A 22,929-nucleotide genomic window follows, 5' to 3' on the forward strand; every position below is an offset into this window, starting at 1 on the left:
ACATTTTGGAGAAAACTGAAATTCTTCAATTAATCGATCGGATAAACATTTTACTAATCTCAAAATATGACATAATATGTAATATTAAATAATATCATAATGATAATATCATCATTGTATTAGTGTATTTCTTATTATTCTGAGTAAATACTTAAACCTACCAACAGAAATCATTTTAATTTATAGATATTCAAATTTTTTTAATTTTGATTTTTTAAATTATTAAAACAAAGATATTTTAAAATTGTATCAAAATCCAAATATTTTTAGTTTAAAATGTATTATATAGTTTTTGTATTATTTTATCTATTTTTTCAGTGAATTCAAGTTTACAACTTCTCCCCCCCCACACACACATATAAAAATTGCCTATTTTTTTTTGATGCAGCTTTAATCACTTTTCTAATTAAACAGTTCCATAATACTTGTGTATGGGCATGATGTAGTAGTAGTGTTTGGACAGTCACTAAATAGTGCTGCGGTCAAGAGACATTCGGCGTTGCTAGCTTTCTGATGGGTCACCACACGCACGTTTACCTATGAAGTCAAGTCACATATATGGAGGAAATATATGTTCCAAAAACGGCAAAAACCTACACTATACCATATTTGGAATAGTAACGAACATACAAATTCCATAACTCATGATCTGAGTTTTCGAAGGTTGATTAAAAATAAAAAAATAAAATAATTTTCTAAATATAGTTTGTTTAGAATAAAATAAAATAATATCTGATATTATAAAAAGTATATAATAATGGTATAAAATATTTATAAAGGTTTTAAAGGTACTTTTAAATTGTGTGTATGATGAAAGCTAAATTAATCAAAGCTTTTTGGAGTAAAATAAAAAAATATGACTTCTGGAATTATAGTGTTGTGATTAAAATTACTGTTATAATAATGTAATCAAACATAAATATTAACTGTAATAATATACACAAGTATAGTTGTAACATATACATCTAAATAATACAAAGAATATTGGAATTTATTAGTTTAAACAAACTATAAAAACATTTATATTATATTTATATTTATTTTTATACTTGACAATGATACAATGTTGATATTTTATGATGAGGTTTCTGTACAGAAAATTGTTTGTTTAGACATACGGTATCTATGAAATCTGGAAAAATTCAATGTATCCGTAGATATACTGCAGTCACTGGATCGCGAACAAATTACGCCGGCGCACATAAATTATCTATAAAGTTGGGTTCACAGCTACATCGTCTGTCGTCTTGGCGTGTTGTGTCCTAAAGTAACTCAGCCTAACTTATTTATTCATGGTAGATTATAGTTAGTGAATGATACAATAATTGTAACGACTAATCAGAAATTCAGAATACGTGGAAAATTAAGGAACACGAAACGACGGATAACGTAGCTGTGAACCCGGCCTAAGGCCGACTATGTGGTAAATTCAGCCATCGTGATCTGCACCGTACATATTACATATTATGTGAATTAATCGAGGGCAGTATTACGAGTGTGGAGTATTAATATCAGCAATATTTTTTACAACCAATCTTAAAAAACATCAAAACAGACCGTCGCCACCAGTTTATCGATCTTGATAATTTAATGTATATCTAATAATTTTTGCATCGCTGCGGTCTGCGAGTACCTAAGCGTGAGTATACAGTAAAACTTCTGAATACCTGACACTCTGGTCACCAAAATGTTGTCGGTTTTTGAAATTCTTAAAGGGTATATGTATAAAATAAATAAATAATTATTTTTTCAAAAATTGGTTTGGCGCACAAAAATATAAAATCTACTTTTTTCCTTACATAATAATATAATAGGTACCCATAATTTAAAATTGTTGTTATTTTTATGTATTCATACCTATATTTTGCTTTTTGAATAATAATCATTTTCGTTTTACAATATACTTAATTAATTCTGTATACATTTTAGTTGTATAGTAAAACGCCAATTCTATTTGGTTTAACTGTGACAATTTGTCACTGACAAATGCCATAGGTAATTCAAGTGGTGGGTGGATGAAGACTGTAAAGTGTAGACACCTCCATGCTCCGGCTTAAAATTGGCAAAAACCTAGCTTAGAACTATCTCAAGAGAGACTGCAAAATTTGAATTTTCTTACAATTAATTGTAAAAAAGGAGTTGAAGTTGAAAGGGATGTTAGGGATGATATTATGTAAATAGTTTTGTTTCAAGTTTTGAAACTGTACATTTTAAAATGATCATAACTTACTTAAAAATAATAATATCAATAAAAGGCTATGTGGGGCTCTGTATAATTATCTTACCTTTAAATTTTATAATAGGTCAGTTCATTCAAATATCAAAACTAACAGTACAATATTGAAAATGGTGAACGAAAATTTGCTATGTCACACGTATGCAAGACGGAGACAACACATGCGGATTTTACGTCCTCTTAAGGCGGATAGGGAAAACCAACCACAGCAAACAACTGCAAGTGATGTGAGGGTACTATGAGCACACAGATGGTTTTTGGTTTTGTAAATTGTTTAAGTTTGTGTGCTTGAGTGTTTGAAGTCTGTAAAAATCGAATTAAAATATTTAAATATATTTGAAAGTTATTATTGAACCGTTTCTAGTATTGTACCTATTCGTAGGACTAGGCCGATAAATCGTTTACTTCTCATTGTATATTTGTAAATGTATTGCAGTTTGCAATTTGCAATATATAAATACCGCAACTACATAAATTCATAAACCTTACCCGAGCTAGTAAACCATATAGCCCCATATGCCCATATAGGTACTATCTATGTAATATAGTGATTATATTAAATATTTGGTTTGTAATTTGTTAATATAGTCTTTCTGTCAAGTATGAAACAAAATATTAAATAGTATTTAAGTTCTAAGACACTAAATTGACACACCCGCGTATAAACCATAATTTATCACAATACTAATTTGTCTTAAAAACAATTTAAAACTTTTAGTTATGTAATTCCATTAGAATTATTCTGCAGGTTCCTTAAAAAAATCAAAATATTATTTATTGAGAACTGAAGTGATCTTTACATTTTAACCGTTTTGAGTGTTTTAACAAGCGGTATATTAGTATATACGGTATACGGTTGTTAAAAATTATTGTAGTTACGTCGTAGTACATATTATATTATTATAAATTATAATAATATGACTAAATATACTTATTATATATTTATATTATAATTTATGAACATACATTTTATTATTTTGATTTTATAATATCTATACGTTTTTTAAGTGTAGTTATTATTTTGTTTTCAAACAACATTATTCGACAATGATGTCGAGTTGGATTACTATTACTGATTAGTGCAGTTGTAGGAGTTTTTGAATAATACATATTATAATATTTTGATCAAAAATTTGGGGGTTCAATATTTTTACTATATTTTCTATATATTGCTCACATGACACGAAACAATGCGCGTGTTTCACGATAATGATGCAAAGACACCACATACATGTAAACTTAGCCTAATCAAGTTCCGTATATATATTATATTATGTACAACTTTTATTAATAATTATTTTTATTTTTTGGGGGTGGGAGAGGGTTGACACCCCCTCCTCAGGCACGCCCCTGGTTACATCAGTATGATTTATAAATTGTTGTAATGTATGAAATATAATATATGCGATTTTTGTTTGGCAAAACATTTCAATCAAACTACGTTTAAATAAAATAAAAATAAATTATATTAATTATATTTTGAATATAATATAATAAAATATCTCTAGAAAATAAAAATTATAATCGTTTTTTTATACAATAATTTATCAATGGTTTCAAATTTAACACATTTATTACAGTGAATCAGTGAATGACAGTGACCTACTCAATTATGAGGTAGGTACACTGGATCGTAGACACATACTATATAGCGAGTTAGCAAACAACTTCCTCGTTTTTTTTTTGTTTTGTAAATTTATTAATTATTATTACGTGTTGCAGTGAAGTATTACATACATATAAATAAATAAATCAATAAAATATTGCACAGTGGGTAATACCTATATCTTATAATATAGAATCTTGGGATAGAACTCTTTATCAGATATTTATAGTGCATTTAGCTTCGAATAGAGAAAAATATTTTCTGTAATTACTAATTAGTTACGTCCTTTCACTAGCTGTTTCAAATGTGTTGTTAAAATAATATATAATTTAATGAATTAACTAAAAAAAGTTAAGATGGTTTATACGTATAAATATTTGGAGTCCCGGATGATACTTCATACCCCCTCACACCCGGAAATACTGCTTTACTGCCCAGTACTACTACAAACTCAAAATCTTATCACCGTTAAATCCAAAAAAATATAAAATTTCATCCCCTTATCGATTATTATAAATTATTAATTTTTTTCCGTAGTATCACACACGAAAACGATAACACCAAAGATCCATACACTCTCGTACGTAATAAACTAATTTAAGTATATAAGTCACAAAAATGTATATACATATATAAATATATAAAACACCATAAACGTAAATGCGCGCGCGGCGGCGGCGGCCACGGCTGAGGTCGATGACCGGCGATAACTGTTGGCACATGTTGCCCCGCCGTGCGCGCGCACCCCGCCGTCCAACAACCAACGCCGCCGCTGCCACTGCCGCCGCAGTTCGTATACATTCGCAGCACACGCTCGGACCGCCGCCGCCCGGCTCCCAAGTTTGCGCCGGCACTAGCTCGCGATCGTGTTTCTCCGCAGCCCCCGAAAGCCCGCCAACGCCGCCGTTGCGTTCGCCGAGTCACACGCGTTCTTTCGTTTCCGCGGGTTTTCGGAAAACATAAAACACAAGTACAAGTATATAATATTATAGGCCGTCGTCGAGTCGTCGTGTTTTCGCGTGTTTTTAATTAATATAATATTGTGAACACCGTGATCGAAATTTAGTTTTGTTTTCCGTTTGTTGTTCACTTCTCGTGTGGTTTGTTTTTTTCGGTGCGGTGATATTAATCGGCCCCGGTATTTCGTTCTCATTATAATATTGTTTTTTGTCGTGAAGTGCGTCGGTATAATATACTATCGCTTATAATATCCGGGAACTGATATAAAATCGAACACAGTTTGGTAAACTCTACACGCACACATATATATATATAATATATATATATATCGGCATACGATATATTATATATATATTTGCTATTACGTGGTTTTTTTTTGTTACTTTTTTAGTGCGTCACGTGTCTTGTGTGGTGGACTATACACATATGCCTCTATCGTCAGTTAAATAGCGACACGCTGACCGTACATGGGTGCGCCATTTCCTTGTCCACTGCGACAGGACTGACGGAAAGCCCAAAAAGGTTTATTTCATCTGATCTATCCTTAGGGGAGGGGCATACAAATATCTCGCGATTATAATAATATTCTAATATTCACCCATCTCCGTCCGCATTTTAGTAATATATAGCTGATGCGTTACGAAATTGTTTTTATATATCCATTGCGGTATAGGTACGACGTGACTTCGTTATTTATCGTCCCCGCGCACATCATATCAAAATTACTAGGACAAAAACACGCGTAAGTATAACATTTCGAGAACGGTATGCGAAAAAGAAAACATTCCCCGAGTTCTCCGAAGACCAGCTGCACTGGCACCCAAGTTCGTACCAGCAGCTTGTGAAACGCGTTGTACCTTGTACGACCCGTGGGGATAGATCGGATGAGATATTCGTGAAATGCATTTTATATATTATTATAATTTATAAAGTATATATATATACACACACACACATACTTACACCTGTGTATGTATATGTATATATTTAGATATACATATATATAGGTATATACGAAAGACACGTGATTCGGTATTTTTTTTTTATATTTTAGGTGAAAAAATATTAATATTAATTGTCACGCGTATTCAATAATATATATATGTTGGATGTGCGCTACGTCGTTTCGTGTGCGGACTAATCATTCGATGTGTACGCGTTTCGCGAGGTGTCGTCGTCGCCGGCCGCGCATTTTCGCCGGCGATAAACACGATGATCGGGCGTGACGGCGCTCGTGAGTGCTGTGGGCGACATTATTTCGGGCAAACCGCTAGTGGCCGCCAGACGTTTAGCGGCACGTAAACTTTACCGATACGTCATTAATAATAATAATAATAATAATAATATTAATTATCCGTCCGCGTGCATCTCAACACAGCTGCAGAATGCCGGCGTATGTCGTTAAAATGTAAGTTTTCTTTACTTTTCACCGTACAATTTATTGTTAAGTTTTAATTTTTATTCGTGTGCCATAATCGTATCACGGTTGTCAGTGGCATTGCGAACCAGGATTGGGCACTTGGACAAGTTACAGTACATAATGTAACTTGATATAAGTTATAAGATACTCTAATTTTAAGTATCTAATTACAAGTTATAATAGTTACATATCTTATTCAGAATAACTGATTTCAAGATAAATGTTATAAACAAATATGAAATGATCATGAAAATCATGTATTTTGTAAACAATTTAACAGTCAGTTAATAAAATACAAAATTAATATATAATAACATGCCATGTTATACAAAATGACTTAATATTCATTATTAATGATAACTAAAAATAATCATAGTATTTTCTCGATAAAAATATTTAAATATTTTTATCGGTGTTTAATAATTTCTTAAATATTAAATGCTGCTATATGTACATTTCTAGACTTTAATTATTTAAAATGATTAATTTTGTGTAAAGTATTTCAAATACTTATTCTTCTAAAACATGTTATGCTTATGAATAATTATACTGAAATACATTATGTGTATAAATAAGATTGTTGAATGTTCGTACATAACATATTGTTTTAATTTATACGGAACTTATGGTTTAATATTAAACATGATACATTATTTATTAAAAATATATAATTTAAAATTGCTAAAAATAATAATATATAAAACAACATCAATATTGTTTGAATGTAGGTAACTTTGATAGATGTAAGTACATATTCAACTGATTATTGTCTATTGTTTTTATCACCTTACCACTTATTAAAATATTGTTAAATTGTTATTTATTTTAAACTTTTTGGAAGCGGGAACTTTTTGATGAATTATTTTTTTATTTTTATTTATTCGTATTTCAAATAATAACAATGGTGTAAATGTGTAATATTATAACTTAATATATTTAAGTTTTATTATATTTAATTTATATAAAATATATTTTCATTTGTATTATATATATATATAGACAAATCCGTTATTTACCATTAAGCCATTGCTTTCGAGCACAATTCTTATTTACAATTTGGGTAAATTTTTTAAAAAATTACTTGCGTAGTTACGTTCTAAACTATGACTTCCCCATCCCTAGCTAGGTAACTTAAGTACTCTGCAGTAAACTACATTCGTCCCGAATGTTACGAGCACATAGTTATCGTCGTCGTGGTGATTTTGTGTTGTATATATCACGTTATCGGTCATTGCATGTTAATTAATTATTATTAATGAGATATCATCGTAGTAATTGTCTACGGCTGCCGGCAATAACCCACTAGATTTTGGTTTTCGAGTACAAACACAAACGATTTAACGTAAAGTACATAACAAATTTTATTGTATAACTTAAATTGGCGCGTGTGCGAGGAAAGTTGAACGGTCGAAAGTTCTGGTCTATATTTATACGCGATTCGAGCTCTCCCGCGAGCGCGTCGAGTTCAACGACCGACTCGAGTGTATGTGTGTTGGGTGCGCAGAGGCGCGTTAATTGGCAACCAGAGCGAGAGAGAGACGTGCGACGACGTCGTGTTTGCAAGGAACTACAGTTCGTATATTACTTTATTCGTATGTTCTGTTTGACGACGTAAATAAGGGATAAAATGTATGTTAAACAAATAATTCGAGTATAACAGTATTATAATTTTAAACAAAAATAATAGTGTATCTATTATTATGTTATTATTATATACACCGTAGGAGGAAAGTCGATGACAACGAACGTGTGGTTGGAAGACGAAACAAATAATAATAATAATAAAAAAATATATAAATAACCGAACGTAAAAGAACCGGTTTAACTGGCCTTGGCCTTGTTCGGCGTCACGGCTTCTTTACTTTCTTATAAAAAACAAAAAAAAACCGCACGTATTTAATTTTGTTTGGTCGACGGAATAACAATACATGTGCAGTTATTATGTATTACACATTTTCGTCGTTATCATGAAGTGTGTGTATTTTTCGACATTTATCGGTTAAAAATTGCCGCAAAATTTTCATTTTTAAATTACTCGAACTCACGATGGTCGATAGTAAGAATAGTATAATGTACTTAGATGATCTAGCTCCAGATTAGGAAATATCGCGACGAGAAACAGAGGAAATCAGTTATTCGTTTTGATATTCTGGGTATACAAATAATAATAATAACTGAGGGCGGCGTTGCGGGGTCGTCTGGGGTCGTTGCCTCATTACTGACCTACATTCAGATGCCGAACGAGAGCAACGACCGCTCGGGCTGCGTTCGAGCTAGCGGTGGCGGATAGGTTGTCGACGGGTGTCCGACAACCACACGTGTAAACTCGATGGTGGCGACGGATCTTTTTGTTCGTCATCTTTTCGGGTTCGGCGTTTTCTCCCCTATTTTATTATACTATATATTCGATACCCTTTTCTTGTCAACTCATTTCAGTTTGTTCGAAGACCACGATATTGTATTATTGTTGTACAGTCATTACGTCACTACACGAATTTAGCGTATATTTTCTATAGGTTTTTTTCTTGCAGTTTGTTATTAAATTTATTGATATTATTTTTATTATTATTATGTAGGTATGTTGACTCTTCACAGCATAGCTGCAGGTACATACATGTAACGATGTTAAAAAAATATTTCATTTATGTATATCGGATTTTTTCCACTGCAACGATTGAAGGTTGAGGTCTTATCATCAAGTTCATAGGCCACTATCTATATATATATTTATGTACACCACTATATGCGCTTATAAATGTACCAGCGAATGTTATTATAATAAACTATTTTCATTCTTTATCGAATGTGTGTCGTTTTCAACAGAACATATTTTAATCGTTTCAGATGAAATTTACATAAAATATCTCTCTATAGATTATAATAACACAAGATATTCAGAAAGTTTGAAACCTTGTAATGATTTTATGCTGTATTATATATAAAGTGGTTGTGATTCAAACTTCTTAAAATACTTATACATAGGTACGCTGTATTGTTCAATAACGTTTTAAAAATAAAGCATTTTTCTTATACATTTTACAATCGTTTAGGTACAGTACATGTGTTTAAAAATTTAATATAAATAATTAAAACATTTTATGAATCTCTGCACTGATTATCTTATAGGTATCTCTTTAAAACTATATTAGTTCTGTGTATTAAGTATACTTTATAACTGCAGTTATTGCATAAAATATATAACGGATCATCTATTATGACTATGCACGCGGTATTATACATTATTATTTATTATAGTTAAATAAACTAAAAGAATATGAACCTTTTTGATCATACGAAGGAATATTGAAAATTAAAATTGTCATATTATTTAAAATTATCAAAAAAATAATCCTTTAAAATTGTCAGTGGTCAGTGGATGTGCATTAATGTTTATTCTTAGAACTCAACAGTCAGAAGTAAAGGTAACGATTATAAAAATAAAATTATACAGTTTCCTTTGTTTCCATCGAACGAAGTTATACTTCCGCAAGCAGTGTTTTACTAGGTTTTACTTTCTTTTTTCTTTTTTTGGTTAGAGAAATCAATAATACCTTCAATCATTACATAAAATTATTTGAATTATAAAATAAAAAATTGTAACTTTAAGTTCATTTCCAAAATGAATGCTTTGGAGTGCTGCAGTGCAGGTAATTGATTACGGTTGACGGTCATTGAACAATAACAATGTGGTGACTATTCTTGAAACACGTCATTCAATATATTATAGGTTTATATTATACATATATATATATATATTCATCATGTACACCATAATATAGCACATGAATCATAATATTATATACGTATGCGTTCAGTCGTCCGACCGACGATTAACCGGTATAATATTATATTATATTTTTATTATTGATGAATATTGTTCATTAAACATGCGTTTATTATCTCGACGTGAAATGTCATTATCTTTTTGGCGCCGTAGGAGGGGCAACCAGACGCCGTTTGTGGCAACGCAGTGGTTGGGCTTCGGGGGGGGGGGGTATATGCTCGTTGTAAGATGTAACGTTCGCAACAACACTTGAGTGCAGGTCGATAGAGATAAGACTTTTCGAGAACCGCTATAATGCTGTCCGCACGGTGCATTCGTGTTCGTCAGGAATATTGTTCATAATAATATTATATGCGTATATATCATATATTATAATATTATATGTATGTAATTCGTGACAAGAGACGTGTTAATCGCTGTGCACTCCAATGTCAAGTCCAATTCGTCGTGACGACTTTGTTTGCTTTTTTTCTCGTTTCCCCACACTGTGTTATCGCGATCCAAACACGGGATAGGGTTATAGGTGAAATTCGGCTATACACGGGGTCAACAGAGAATATCGACAGTATATTATTGTATTGCATGCGTAAATGTGTTATTATACATAATTAATAGATAATATGGACGAAATCATTTCGATAAATCGATTTATCATCGATATAATGTATATGCACTAACCACTATTATAATGTAATATTTATATATATATACCAATACCATTCGTGACTAGTGAATTTATAATGATATCGAACGTCCCACGGAAAGACTATACACGTTTGATGAAACATAACTGCTATAAGTACTAATAATCGTACAGATAGACGTGTAATATAATATAATAAGTAATAAACTAATAACGTTTGATCAATAATTAATATCAACGGATTTCGGTGGTTGACGTATAACGGTCGCATAGAGAGATATGTGCGCGTGGTGGCGGCAAGGAGACTTTATTGTGGGATTGTAGCCTATATATCTAAGGGGGGTGAACTCCGGGTCCGGATTCCCTTCTACCCAACCCTTGGCACGTGCAGTATAATTGTACAAAAACCGTCGCAATCCGTTACAGAAATAAGAACGCAAAAAACAAGAGCGGTTTCCCGTTTAGTTAATCTCTCTGATCACCCCTACCCAACCACGCCGGACGACGAGCGCCGCAGTGGTGTGTGTGGTGGTACACTCGCGATTCGCGAAGTCAACGTTATAACAACACGGGGTGAACGACCTTTTCTTCCTAGAACCGGCAAGAGCGCGCGTATATATATATATATATATATATATTTATAAATCGTACATCAGTTATCGTATATATATATAAGTCGTATTTATGTATAATGTATATACATACAACAATATTTTTATATGGTTATTACACGCACGCCGGTGCCCGTTGTATCGGAAAAATTATAAACGTAAAAACGTGTAAAGTAAACACGATATTATAACACTACACATATAGGTAGTAATAATATACCTACGATAACAATGAGCGGAGAAACGGTTTTTGTAATATTGTTGTAATCGTTATATTTATACGGACGCACGAAACGCGTCAAGAGGGAATAACCGTGATAATACGAGCGAGGAGAGCGCGCGCGCGTCACCCATCGCAGGTATAGACGATCGGCAGCGGCGGGAGGTTCATGACCTCATGCTCTTTACTGACGGCCACAGATGATGCAAAGGACGGCCAATGAACCCGTTCCGCCTTCTCGCTCGCTTTGCGCCGTCGTCTCTCTGTCGCTCGCACGCTCGCTCGCCCGTCTACCGATCGTTCTCTGTCCCACACACACACATGCGTACGCACGAAATAATAATAATAATATTATAAATACGCGCGCAAATAACGATAAAAATAACGAAACCCGTTGATTGACGACGGCGCACGTGATCGATCGAACTCGCTCACTACGTAACGGGGCCGGTTCGCCGCGGTTGATGTTAATTTTTGTTTTTCCGAAAACGATGACGACGGCGACCGCAACTTTTTGAAAGCTGCCGCCGCCGCCATCGTCGGCTAGTCGACACGACGTCCGTTGACGCCGCGTTCGCACGGGATCCCTTGTTCGCTTGCGTGTGCGTGTGTGCGTGGGTGCGTGCTATCAAAGTGACGGGAACTTGTGCGTGCGTGCGCATGAACGCTGCCAGCGGCTTGAGCGTTTTGCGCGCGCGCGCGCTCATTCCCGGTTCAACGAACTCTCTGCACAGGTCCAACGGTCACCCCCGCACACGCGGCCCACCACTTCCGCATCGACTTTATATTATTCACCAACACAACATCAGCCACCGCCGCCGCCACAGCAGCACTTCCCAAAACGCGAAGTGGTACCCCCGAGAAAAACAATATTTAATTTTTTCTTCGTTATCGTTATTGTATTTTAAATTATTTATGCGTAAGATTCCGTCCATAGTCACCTTTGCAGGGATTCCGCGATTAACAAAACACGCCATTCGCGGAGGCCGTGTATAGTTTAGGTAGGCGAAACATTTGGATAAAGTCGGAAATGCCTACCTAATATGGGATAAAACGATAATATGCGGAATATTATTAATATTATTTTTGTTGTTTATCGGATAAGTAAATATTTTCAAAAAAAATCTATTATAGAATCCGACAAAATAATTAATTTTTTTAAAATAGAATAAGTGGCTATTTGAAGAATGCCTGCACCTTCTTTAATGGCACTGCCAACTCAATTTTTCTACAAAATTACAAACTTTGATTTGGCTGACGTGACGGCGTGGTGTATTATGAAAGTTTTTGGTTTCATATTACAAATTATAATTAATAATAATTAATAAGATTAAAATAAATACTTTTTAAAAATAGTTCATTTTTAGTAAAAGTTTTTGATTCAGGATGATGGATCCGAATATTATACATAATATCTCGCTGAAAGGTCATCGTCGCTGCACACAGCTTATATCGAATAAACACGGGCGCAGTATAATCGTTAGTACGCGAATGGTATTCAAAGTTTATTGCTCCCCGGCTGGCGTCTTGTATTCTAGATGCAGTTACATATTTTTATTGTATGCTACTATCCACAGGCCAAAATCTCAAAACTCTGGAATACGCCACGATATTCCGCGATACACTATAATATTATAGTTATATATAAATCGAATTAAAAATAATACTATAAGAGGTTGTATTATACCCTATTAAAAAGTATATTTTTATGGGTACTATTATATGTATTACTATATGCTTGCGTCAGTAGCCGATAAATTATTATATATAGTTATTACTTATAAGTTATAGTATGAGTGTCTCCCAATCGTTGGTCATTGTCGTCAATTTGTCGATTATTGTTTCAAATTTCAATAAAGAAAATAAATCTTTGAATCTGCTGTATAGTAGTTTCACAAATAAATCAAGTTGTTTGCTGCTACATAGTTTTTTTTTAAACGTTCTCGTATATACATTGTACAACGTATACATAGCCCAATCGCTGAAATGACCCATCAAACCAAATACAATTTACCACTAATTTACCAATTAATTTATGTATGATTGAGCTTCGTTTAAAAACGTTAGATAACATGATTAAGCGTTTCTATAATAGTTTATTTCGAATAAATTTTCAAAACTTCGATTTGATTTAAGAATTAAGATCTAATATTGTACTAACATTTATAAGTTTATAACTGTTCTTATTATTCCTAGAAACCAAACACAAATAAAAAAAAATAATTATTATTCTTAAATGACGGTAATAATTACTATAATTTTGTATTTCCTTTATTTATTAATGTACCGAACTATAGATGACAATTCATAATAATAAAAAAAATTGTCGTCTGTATTACATATTATATACGTAGGTATATATTATAAGTTATGAGTGTTATGACTAACACTATTTTCGACTGATCGTTGTTAGAAATTGCATCGTAAAATAACGACCTATCGTCAATATTTATGTACTTTATTGTCAGAGTAGTTTTATCGCTTTATGTCAATAAGGCAATAACAAATATATATATATATAATTAGTATAGCCATATCTGTGACCCGGAGCCTGCAGGGACGTGATATTAAAATTAGTGAATACTAATTAAATACCTTTAGTGGAACAAGGGGGATACATGCGTTAATGGCGGCCTAGAACTCTGCTGACCTAGTATAAATATTATATAAAAAAATAACTTATTATTTTTAAAGTCAATTTCATAATATTATTCTCGTATCAATTGTGTAGCCGTGTAGGTTATAAACTAATAAATGTATATCTGCATGGTTAATAAGGATGTATCCTAATTCCCGGTTAACACCAGGAAAAAGATTAATTATTACGTGCTGCTGCAGGTTTCTTGCATATTCTCAATTGAATAATTAAATTGTAATCGATTTATTTAATAAACTCAAAAAAAGTTAATAAATAGTTACTGTTATACTATACCTCATAACAAAACTTGAAAAACGAATAAAAATAATGATGGGGAAATAGTATTTTTTTTAACGACTTTGTTAAAAATAACTTTTAATAAATTTGTTGTATAATAGATGTGTTGTTATGTATTGTGTATGTTTTTTTATATTATGCAAATTTGCGCACATATTAATTATTATATGGGTATGAATAAATTATTCTTTAAATAATTTTATTATTTGTTATTAATTAAAATGCTATCATGTAAAATGTAATGTAATGATGGCATAACGTAATATAAGACAATAATAGGTAATAATGTATTATAATATTATGTAGAAATGTTGGAGACTTGTAATATTTGTAAACATATTCAAATTATTAAAATAAGTTTTTGCCTAAATAAAAAATTGTTTTGGAATTAAACTTGAACCTAAGATTGTGTGCTGCAGTATGACACTAATAGTACAGCACAGAATTTGATATCTACATAAATAAATGTATACGTGTAAAATTGTATTTCATTTGAGTCATCATTTTAAAAACCTTAAAGGATAAATTAAATCGATATAAGTATAGGAACATTTTTAACTTATAATAAATTATTAATTTACGCGTACCTCTATTGGCTCTATAAATAATAATAAAACATATATACATATATATATATATATTAAAGAAAGTAATTAGTAAAATTAGACATTTTTTAAACAAAATATGATTTTTGTAATATTTGTAAATGTATTGACATTTTTACAAGTTAGCGATTCTTTAGTGATTTTTATTTTGGATTTAAAGATGAGTGAATAGAGAATAGTTAATGCATATAAATGTATATAATATAGTTTAACTGTTTTCTCTTTTGAAATAAATAAATACTTTTTAAAGAATTTTATGAACTTTTTAATTGTTTATATACAATTATTTTATCTAAAAAGTTTAAAAAGAATTGTGTGTTAAATAAAATTATTTTCGATTATAATGTTGCTTTAAATTTTAAGTAATAATACAATCGAGGTGAGTGAAGCGCGACGATTACCCAACAACCAATTTTAATATCCTGTCCACGCCTACATTATACTCTTTTTATAGGTAATTTATGTTCGTTTGACGATAATAAGAAAAACCAACATGTTAACTCTAGGTAGTCAACTCAACTAACCTTTTATGATATATCTGAAAGAAATTAGGATTTCATTATTCTATAAAATATTTTAGATCAGACGAATTAGGTAGGTTTAATAACCGTATTATAATATTATATACTAAAAAAAAATATGAAATTATTTAACCGTTTACGTGCAAATTTCGGTATTTGCAATTTGAGTATTTAACAAATAATCATGAATTTAAATATTTAATACACCTGTATTGTTATAATGTACTGCAATATATATATATTTAGTAAATATTTGAACACTTGATCATGTACTTCCGTATAAGTACCGGCATATGATATAATTATTTGTATATTGTATATTTTATATTTGTTATATCTTAATTCTTAATAAGATGTTTTTCATTAAAAGTTGGATAAAAAAAGAAAAAATAATGTTTATGTGTTAAATCATTGGGTATGGAAAACGGTTCTGAATAAAGACAGTCTATTAGCTTATACAAATATTTTATATTTATACTGGGATTAAATTAATTAATTTTACTATTACTACGATAGTAGGTTGAATAATTTTTTTCAAAAATAATACATTGGAAAATGTCATTATGTGTATAACATATAATAATTTTATGCTCATTAAAAGTTTCAAGTAGCTACGAATAATATATTTAAATTATAACAAGATAACTAGTTTTTAAAATTAAATTTAAATGTCTATAAATGTCAATATAATTAAAAAAAAAATTAACCCAACGAATTTTAATACAAATTTACGATGATATATTTTACATTATTAAATTTATAATATTCTAATGTTTTTAAATACTTAGATAAATTTGATATTAATATCATTCATTAGAATACCTAATTAATTTAGTATGTTGTGACGTTGTGTTGAATATTTGAATGCGTTGATAATAATAAGTACATTTAATTTAGTTATTAATCGATCATTGTGATTAGTACGATTTAATGATTTATGATGATAGTGCATTATTTTAATAATCTAAAAACTTTAAAATATATCTATGGTTTGACTTTTGGAATAACTTTGTTCTATACTGTACTGTAAGTTTCCTGTTAGATTTGTTTTATAATTTCCATATTATTCAAATTAGAAATTCACATTATAGTCATATAGACTAACGTCATTTTACAATTTATATCATGTGATTGGTACATATTAATAAATAAAACAATATCACTTAGTAGTTAGTATTGATTATATTTATTATTAGGAATCAATAACAATATTTTAATGATAAACACACATTTTCTAGTTCTTGTTCGTTGGTAATCGTTGACCGACAGAGCGCATTGATGTTATCAGGACTTTATTTTATATTTTATATAAAAGTATGATTAGGTTCCCATATAAGTAATAGATATATCAGTAACTAATAAAAGTAAGTAAATCGTTAGTTATCATTGTTCTTTAAAAATTATAGAAATTAATTTATAATTTATAATAAAACGATTTTATTGATTTAACATCGAAATTGAGTTAAAATAATATTAATATGTTCAATTTTTAAATCGTTTACGATATTGTAACATTTGTACCGTTAATATTATGTTTTGTCAATAGTAAATGTCAGTAATTATATTATATTTATCGTTCAGATAGGTTCATGCTCATGATTACTTTTGTTTTCGTTGTATTATAGTCGCACACATTTTAACAAATTAAGTGTTAATTAATCTATTGCGTATGCGTTGTACAAACACGGTAGTAACTTTTTTGTGTTATTATTCCGCAATATTTGCGTGCGCTGTGCGCAGTCAATATAATTGGCGGGAAAACAAGTTACACATCAATGCTCTTTCTTTTTACGGTGAATAGCATATGCCATTGGACAGGCCTAACCTAACCAATAGATGGCGCTTAGTGTTATTTAAAAATTGTATTAACAACATAAATATTATAAGCCTTATAAAAAAATAATTAATAATAAACAATATACATCTATAATCTATTCTTTTAAGTTATAATAATAATAATTATTATTATTTTCTTATTGCAGAATGCTGTATTTAGTGTAAGGATTATCAGGTTACATGAGCCCACTTGCCCACTTAGTAATTGTACAGGTCATAGGGTTCTTTTTTATTCGAAATCGTAGACCGACTTGAAATATTTTGACTAGAAGTCTTCGACAAAAATCTTGTATCCAAATTTAAATCTTTGTAATTGTATGAATGTAAATACATAATACTACAAAATGTTCTTCTTGCATCTTTTCATCATAGTTAAACGTTATCGCAATATTGTCACCGCGTTCAAAATTTAAAATCAAAATATGTATCAATGTAGCATTAAAATTTTTTTTTTTTTATTGTTCCAGTTTTTTATAGCCCATTGAGATCCATTGCTCTAAAATTAATTTCTTTCAAGTTACTCAAGAATCTTGAGTAATACCAATCAAATGTTCTATCCTTAATTTAGTCCGTTTTGAATTTAGGTATTCATTTATTTTTAATTTTAGTGTTCTTAGCGGTACCTGTATAATTTTTTGATTAATGATTTAAATTTTTTTATAAGCAATAATTACAATATTATTATTATTATTAATGACATAACATGATACAGTGGTGCAATTATGTGGGATCAGATAAAAATATAGAAATTTAAAAAAAATGTAGAGTTTAAGGAGTATATTTTAGTTTTAAGAACGATTTCATTGTGACGTAATTATTATCGATGAATCGCAATCGCCATAGTTTGCCAAAATGTTTTGCTTTATGAAACATCTTTTAACAGTTATTTAAGGAATATTATGTGCCTTCAAAGCTCTCGTCCAGCGCATGGAATCTAGTTACGATAAAGATTGTAGTTTGATAATAATATTTAATATTGTACTATGTTTATGCTACTAGTTTATACAGAGGTGTAACGTATTGAATACTTTATTAAAATGCTTATTCCTTTCTTGTATTTGAGTAGTGTTTAAATATATTTAATTGGCACTGAATACTAATGTATCTTTTATTTTTTATACTTGTGTCTTATAAACATTCATTATTTTATTAAATTTATTAAAGTGTCCATTCATAGATAATTTTTAGAATATTATAATGTTAATGACTTTTTTGTGAATTAATGTAATAAATAATAACCATTTAGGTATATAAATAAAATTAGTATTAATTATGGATAACCAATTTTTTTTAGAGTATTTAAAAATTGATTTAAATACATTTGATAACTAAATATTTAAGTATAATTTTAAAGAGTTTTTTCAATAATATCTTATATAATTACACGAATACTTTTTCAAAGTATTTTTTACAACCCTTTCATGTTATTATACTGTTATTATGCGATGGTACAACACGCGCTAGCGAGACGATGTCTGTCTATGTGTAAGGATTTAAGGGTTACTGACCTACGACAACGGGTACGTGCCGCGCCGTGACGTCATCGCTGGAACTGTACGTCTAATGGCGGCCCCGCGGGTTCGTCCGGAAGAGCCGGCGGATTAATCAATAACGTCGCGCCACTAGTAGCTCTCGGGCGACGTTCAAGGGATGGCAGGTGCGGGGGTAAGCTACAAGAGCATCGACCCCATCGCGTCGGCGGCCATGCCGTATTTTGTATACAGAACATAATAATATACGCCTTTAAGTATAAATGTATAATGATTATTGAATATATTGTATTCTTGAAGCCAAATACTGTAGGGCCATCCCGTGCTGTAGATTTCGCGTATTACAAGATTGGCCGCGAGGATCGCATTGTGTACGATTTTACGAAAACCATCTACAGCAGCCCTGTACACAATATTATTATTTATATCACGCACAGTGTATATATTATATGCACACTGTACACACGAATCGCGACAGCTGCGCAGTGGATAGCTTTCGCGAAAAATTTCGTTCACACTGCAAAGTATGTAGATATATAGGCTGTCGCTGACTGGCTGGGGTGCAGGGGTACTACAGCACGTCTTGCTTTTTTATGCTTTGTTTTTATGGCTAAAAACTTACCCCATAATACCTATGAATTAAAAATAGTAAGTAAAGATATGACATAGACAATTATCATCATGACATTCCAACTATTGAAAAGTATTAAAAATTGCAGACTATAAAGTTATAAATGTATGCTCTCAATAAATATTTTATCCCTTTACTTTTATGTATAATATCCTGCAGTTCACGCGTAATTATAGATTTTAGATTTATATAGCGAAGACGGGGGAGAGGCCCGAATTATCGTGATGTACCTGTACTTACTGTATATACTATATACATTATACAGTATACACGTTAAGTGTTCATAGACCATTTATAAAATAGGTACTTAGGTACCTAAATCCGTAAAGGTTGCTGCAGCACAACCAGGGCCGTATTAGCACATAGGCACTATAGGCACTGTGCCTAGGGCCTACGAACATTTTTGGGGCCTACAAATATAAAATGTGTGGTGACTATTTTTTTTGTTACAATTATCTTGTTTAATACTTAAATACAAGGGATAAAGAAATATTCAAATTGCCGTAAAATAAGTTTTTTTTTATGGTTTTAACAATTTAATTTTCTACATATTTGTAGACTGAGTAAAATTAATTGTTTTTAAGATTTATTAAAATTATTATCATAAAAAAGTTTAGATTTGATTTTTTTTTGTTTTTAAAGGATTAACATCGAAATTCAACACTTCTTCTCCTAAGCAGAAGGTTAATTAAAATACTGGATATCGCAGTGCTGTATAAGTGCATAGGAATTATAAACACTGTGCCTAGAGCCATGGCTGCAACTGAGAAAAATTTTGGATGGGGGGGGGTTCAACATTTTTTTTAAATATAAATACTGAAAATTTATAGTCAATTAACTTTATTCATCACTATAAAATATTTCCATTTTTAAAAAAATTTTGAGAGGTCCGGACTCTTGGACCTTGCTCCAGCTATGGCTTTTCCTAGGGCTTACGATTGTATTAATCCGGGTCTGAGCACAACGTTATAAATATGTATCATAATCGTGTATTTTATATGCAAAATATTATACCTACTATGTTGCACGTTACAGTCATATCCCCTGTGTTATAATAAATTATAGAGGAAAATATAACAGCGTAGTATACACATCACGTGGACTGCAGGGCCGGCCTGGTCAATATATGCATTACCCATCGTAATACGTATGTCTCTCCGGCTCAGTCATGAAACATGGTAAATAAATAAAAACGTTTTGCAGATTTATTTTAGGAATTTTTTCTATACGTATTGTACATTTATACCTGACATGAATTCATATACTAGAATTGCGAAACTATTATAGGAACAAGTATAGATTAGCTCCTTTGATCCCTTCATTGGCTTGTCATGATTAAAAAAACAAAAACCAAAATTGTATAACAAAAAAATTTTTAGTGAATTAATTTTGAACATTTTTTCCGTTTTTGATTGAATAAATTTTGATTAAATACCTGCAATCGTGGTTCTTGAATACATTAATATTTAATGTGTACCGAAACCGTGATCCAATGTCATCTACTAGACACGTTTTTTTGAATATTAAAAGTGTAGCAAAACAACTGATAATAAACCGTAGGTAATTTATAAAAAAACATGTCATTGTGATTTTGTACGAGAAGATATAGACATTAGACATTTATGTTTTGTGATAATATTATTCTATTGTTATATGAGAACATAATTATATGTAGTAAATAGATTAGATTACCGCCTATTTCTTTTCTCAAGATCAAGGGAAAAGCATCATTATTTAGTTTTCTAAGAACTATACAGTTAAGCTTAGTTATAAGACAATAATGAAACGAAAAATAAATTAAAGAAATCATTCTTGAGGCTACTAAAAACTATTATTTCGCTATAGGTTAGGTTAATAAAAATTATGTAGTTTCTTACTTAATCGCATATACGCATGTTCTATAATATATGTACGTCAACATTGTCAACCTCTAACTCGTGAAGAAAATATTATAATATATTATTCAATTTAAAATATTTCATTTCAGTTAAATTTAACTATAAAATTTACCTGATAAATGATTATATATTAGTTCAATATCCAGTATTCACTTGAATTTCTTAATATTCTCACAGTGTTAAATGTATATTAAAGACGTTACTTTGACATTTTATGTTTAGTTCATGTACTAATTATTATAGTATTATATTTTTTTTTATAATGTTTAGTAGTGTTTATGTATAAAGTCAAACATGTTTTTGAAACAATAAAATTATGAAAAAGTATTGCGGACATTCCACTATTATAAAGATGAAATTAAAGTGTTGTGCGACAATGATTAATGTTTATAACAATTTAAAGCTTAAATCAAGTATTCGTGTTGTATTGTTAGTTGTTACATTATAATGTAATTATAATTAATACAATCTTTAAATTTTAATTTATTATATCCATAAATTAATAAGAAAACAATATTTAATAGTTGTAAATGTTATTTATATATATTATATTATGTGGTCTATATGATTGCTTAAGCTTACAAAATGTATCAATATAATTTAACACATATATGTTTGTACGTATAGTACATTACATCTTGATAATATCGTATTATTTTAACTTTTGGTAAAATTATACATAAAATAATACAATATCTACTTATAAGTTTTATATCAATGGAAATACTTATAACATTTTTATGAATATATTTAAAAACTATAGGTATGTTGATTATTGATAACAAATGTATGCACATTTTATAGGGAATAATATTATATTATTTTATGAACAGAAAAATTGAAGATTTTTTTTCATATTTTTATAATTTAATAAAACCTTATTTGGTTTTATTTTGATAATAAAATTACAAATATATATAAATATATAAGTGGAAATGCATACCTATTATTAAAAAAAATTATAATTCATAATTAATATCTAAAATAATTTCCATTATTATTACTAAAAACATACGATTAATTAAATACTTTATTGATATTGAAGTAAAAGTGTTCATTAGCAGATAAATCTCTAAGTTGATATTTATTATACATAATATACCTGATTTTATTTTTATTATCATTTATCTTATAACTTAATTTAATCGAAACTATTTTATCGTATGGCGAAATTTATGAATTTATTATAGGTAAGCATATAAGACTATACGTGATTGGAAAAATTCCTGAAACCCATATGGTTTTATTAACTTACGTTTCCAAGTACTTACCTAATATACTTACCGCACCTACAAACTACAACCGATTATATTTAATATTTTCGGTTCTATTATTTTCATTCACAAGGCTTCAACATTTCTACTGAACATTTTTTCGCTAATGAAATCTAATACTTACGAACTTATAATCACCAAACTCTATTTTAATGCTTGATATTATGTTACACGATTTTTCATAATATTATACAAAGTATACTCTAATATAATTTAGGTTTAGTTTATGAATAACAACCACACCAGATATATTTTACAA

General features: G+C 30.2%; 1 protein-coding gene across 2 annotated transcripts in view; it reads left to right on the forward strand.

Annotated features, from left to right (window-relative positions):
- Nucleotides 1–4,650: 4,650 nt before the first annotated feature.
- The window catches only part of LOC113550895 (hormone receptor 4), a 76,666-nt gene continuing 58,387 nt past the window's right edge, over nucleotides 4,651–22,929 (forward strand). The window contains exons 1-2 of one of the 2 annotated variants that reach the window (XM_026952841.1): nucleotides 4,651–5,085; nucleotides 5,857–6,210. The gene's annotated coding sequence lies outside the window, so the exon portion shown is untranslated. Of the gene's footprint in view, nucleotides 5,086–5,856; nucleotides 6,211–22,929 lie in introns of those variants that run through there. The other variant, XM_026952842.1, reaches the window with a different exon arrangement.

Source organism: Rhopalosiphum maidis, chromosome 2 (assembly GCF_003676215.2).
Source record: "Rhopalosiphum maidis isolate BTI-1 chromosome 2, ASM367621v3, whole genome shotgun sequence".
Classification (NCBI taxonomy): Eukaryota; Metazoa; Arthropoda; class Insecta; order Hemiptera; family Aphididae; genus Rhopalosiphum; species Rhopalosiphum maidis.